The following is a 4861-nucleotide window of genomic DNA, read 5'->3' as shown; positions in this document are numbered from 1 at the left end:
TGCCCAAGATGAGTGCAGCTAGCTGACGGACATGCTTCCCAGTCTCTGTTGTTTGCTGTTTAGCTTTAACCCTATTCTGGGGACGAACATTCTGAGAAAATAGTATCAGTATCATGGTCAGTATCATGATAGTATCATGGTCAGTATGTCAGTATCATGGTCAGTATTATGGTCAGTATCATGTCAGTATCATGTCAGTATCATAGTCGGTATCATGGTCAGTATCATGGTCAGTATGTCAGTATCATGGTCAGTATTATGGTCAGTATCATGGTCAGTATCATGTCAGTATTATGTCAGTATCATGTCATGTCAGTATCATGTCAGTATTATGTCAGTATCATGTCATGGACAGTATCATGTCAGTATCATGTCAGTATTATGTCAGTATCATGTCATGGACAGTATCATGTCAGTATTATGTCAGTATCATGTCATGGACAGTATTATGTCAGTATCATGACAGTATTAAACTTCCCCCCCAGATCACCTTGGCAACCCCCTCTAAATAAATATTGCTTCCAGCGCCCCCCGAACTTCTCTGTAGTATCGCTTTATCGCTTTTTTTTTTCCCTGTTGAGAAACACTAGTTTAAGTAGTTAAAGAGCTACTGCACTTTTTACCATGATAGATGGATAGATATACACACACTTATATACAGTAATAGATAACACCTAGACCTACATATGGATTTAGATTAGATTCCTTGATGGACTATATGTTCCGTCCATTTTGCCTGCCCAAATGTATGTAGGCCTAACCCATTTTCAACATTTTTCATTCTGATTGTCTTGTCAGTCTGCCAATAACAAATGTTTATTATCGGTGTTCAGGTCAGAATGTCCCAGAGTAAGGGAATGCGAACACAAAAACATTGCAACACAAAGACACACCTCCCATCAATGTCATTTCAGAATTACATATAAATCATTCATAACAGATACTCTACCGTGTGTGTGTGTGTGTGTGTGTGTGTGTGCGTGTGTGTGTGTGTGCGTGCGTGCGTGCGTGCGTGCGTGCGTGCGCGCACGTGCTAGCGTGCGTGCGTGTGTGTGTGAGTTCTAGGAATGGATGGGTTGTTGATGTAACAATGCAGTTGAATGGAAAACTCCACTCAGTAGCACAGGGACATTTGGCAAATGCGACCAACTCAGTTCCGTCAATCCATTCACAGGTTTCCAATCAACGTTGCCAAGTGCAGTCAGTGCTCTGGCTCTGACTTCCTCCCTGCAGTGAAACACACACAGATGCACACACACGCACGTGCACATGCACACACGCGCACACCCACAGAGGAGGAAACTAAACACAATAGATGCTGGCGCATGGGAGCCTGGATTTCCTGGGTTTCCCACACACAAGTGTACAATCACACTGACAAACATGCACAATTGCTCCGACGTGCACGCACACACACACGCGCGCACGCACGCACGCACGCACACACACACACACACACACACACACACACACACACACACACACACACACACACACACACACGTGTGAGCCATCATACCACATACCAACATGTTAGGTTCCAACAAATAAGCCTCTTCCACAACTGAGATGTCAAAGAACTGAAAGTGGCCAACAGTTTATAAGGCCCCTTTACCGTGAGTGACCCCAGCTCCATTTCATTGTTTTTCACTCTGTGCTGCCTCTTTAATAGGCCCTGACATGGCTTACCTGATTAAGGAAATCTTGTGAGGAGGAGGGTAGAATTAAAAAAGAACAACTTTTCTGGGGGATTAGAGTCACCATGCCTGCCCACGTCACATTCCTACCCGCTGAATTTCAGCCCCGGGGAGAGGGGTGCTAATTGGCTGTTACGCCGCTATTGTGCACTGAGGGGGCTTGGTTGACGTAACATCTCATTAGACTAGACTAAAGTAGACACACAGAGGAAACATGAGACAGGTGAGATGTGCGTCCCAGTACAACGCAGGCCGGCACGTATACCGCCCGGCCCGCAGCCAAAGCCCAAACTGGCTCAGTGGTCCGTCCCCGTTCCCGATCCTCAAATCCCAGGCGCTGGCTTCAGTTAAATCAAAGAATTCAACCTTTAGCCAACCTAAATCCAAAGTAATGGTCTTATTAGATTACTTGATTTGATTTAAACTCGCCCTGAATTAACCCCTCCTTAGGGGATGTGAAGAATGGGGAGGCACGTATAGGCCCTGCTGAGCCTCTGGCCGTAAGCCCATATAGCATTGTATAGACCAGGCAGGTGTGCATTCTTACCGTGGGCGTGATTTTCAAACAAGTCTGTTTTTCTGAGCTCCCCCTTGTCCTTACGTACCCTCCTCGAAAGGGCAAGGGGTTCAGATGTCCATAAAATGTATGGACATGCACAGAAATGCTCCGCTGGAACTAACCATTTAACGGTTAGTTCCAGCGGAGCATTTCTGTGTGTATTATGTACATTTATTTGTGTGTGAACAGGAGCAGCTTGGCGGACAACAAGTATGTTTTTTTGCCAGTGCTCTCCTCCAAGGTAAACATTCCTGGGGATGTTCAATGCCAACTGCCGTTTGATCTTCATCACATGACATGTGAAAGAGGCAGAGAAGCCCTTATCACCCTCCCACCCACCCATACACAAACCCCGGAGGAATGATAGGGGGGCCGTGGTAGGGGTCCGACCCTCTCAGGCCCTGACAGGTCTTGCTGTGTGCATGTGTTTTTGTGGTCTGGCCATGACCTGAGATAACACCGTTGTGTTTGGCTTGCCTCTTCTCCCTCTTCTTCCCCTGGAAACGGACAGCAAAGAAAGCTCAGAGCCACGTCACAGCCGGGACATTTTGCTCTTCCACATGCAATAGAGTACAGAAGTCCTGATGTCACTCGTCCATCCCCTGGTTCGTAAAGTAATTTCTCTATGGAGAATAACATTGGGTCATCTTAGAATCGTCTCATATAAGAATTGTGGTCCAAAAATAAACAAACTGTCTCTGCGATATTGTCAGGGAGGTGGCTCTGTATCGTTTATGATAGTCAGTCACATATTTGATACAGTCCGTTTCTGGCGAAAATGTAACTAATTCGTGGGAACCAACATTAGCGTTTTCTCACCCTCAGTTGATGGTTCATATCCATAAGAGTAAAACCGCTGGGGTCATTTGTTTATTTTTGGAACACAGTTCTTATTTGACGCGATATTAAACACGTCTATGGGGATTCAGAACGGGGGGGGGGGGAAAACGCGACCCAGGTCCATGCCCCTGATGCATACTGTATCTGTGAGACTGTCTCCCCCACAAACTGTATTATATGAGCTATACAGTACACAGTCCCGTGGTGTATGGCCACCTGGCCTGCTCCCCTCACAGCTGGCCATATCGGGCAAGCATGGGGGTGGGGGTCATTGAGATAAGATGGCCAAGGAAACAAATAATTCTTCCTTTAAACTAGGTTTAGTCTACATTTTTTGTACACTGTCTTGCCTTCACCTGCACCTCCCACTCTTTGGTGTGTAAGTACATTAGTGCTCTCCTATATATATATATATATATATATATATATATATATATATATATATATATATATATATATATATATATATATATATATATATATGTGTACATGTACACATTATTACTAATAATATAGTACTGCATATAAGTGCACAGACGCACTTTAAAATGCAATCATATGGATTGTCATTGCAATCAATGCTCCATCTTTGCTTCTAAAGCACATCAGTAGCTGACAGCAATAGTCTTATAGAAATGTAATCTTATTGAATTCACCCTAAATTAAATCCAAAGGCACCAGACCTGAATAATTCACTGAAGTCACGTCTGGTTACTAATAGCGTTTATTTACGTAGCGAGTCACATGACATGAGAATGACAGTTAACAATAGCTGACAGATGACGCAATACCGTCAAGCAATTGCATGAAGCCAATGACTTGATGGCACACTAGCGGTAGAAGACGGAACACGGCCTGGGACTGAATCACACAATTTAGGCTATGGTTATTGCATCAGATTATCATAGGACCACAATGGAAACAAGCCCTAATAGGGATTTTGTGTTATCTTTTTTAGCATCATTGTATAATCGTACCACTGTAGCCTATGCCTGCTAGGCTACTATCTACTATTTGCAAACTGTTAATAAAGTATTCAATTAATCAATGAAAAACATTTTTTTTTTCATCACTGTGCAGGATTAACTGTCACATAGGCTACTGACTGAAGTGAAGTGTGTAGCCTCTTTCTGTGGTCGATTACGATTAAGATTTAAATTGACGATTCATTGTCATATAATTGCAATTAACGATTTCATTGTGTTTCTGTCATTGAAAACTGGAGCTTCTGAACTAAAATTAAATTTCTGTTTGGCTTTTAGGTTTCGAAAATCAAACATAGCACAGGGCAGATATGACAATAACTTTAATATAGGCTACATTATAGCCCTGAAACATGACATAATCATGACGCAGGCAGACTACGCAGGCAGACGACCGTTATGTGAACTATGGCTGGAATATATGAAGGATGACATTACTGACATATTTAATAATTTTATATAATTTGTATAGGCTCACTGACCTACAAGCTTATAGATATGCTATTTCTGCTTTTTCTTGTTTGAAAATGTATTTTCATCATGGAAACAATTTTATTGTGACGATTATGCAAAAATGACTGCGATTAGACGATTATGTAATAATTGTGACAGGCCTACCCCTGGCCCTGAACTGGACGAATCGTTATTCCATGCGATGAGGGCATGCTCATCAGTGACACTAGCCTACAATAAATATAATGCAAAGGCACATTTGTCACAGTAGGCCTAGCCTATATCTATGTGTGTGTATCACAGTGTCAGCGGAGCCCCGAGCTCAAGCT

The sequence above is a fragment of the Gymnoscopelus microlampas genome (assembly GCF_963454915.1).
Source record: "Gymnoscopelus microlampas genome assembly, chromosome: 9".
Classification (NCBI taxonomy): domain Eukaryota; kingdom Metazoa; phylum Chordata; class Actinopteri; order Myctophiformes; family Myctophidae; genus Gymnoscopelus; species Gymnoscopelus microlampas.
This window is presented reverse-complemented; position numbering follows the sequence as displayed.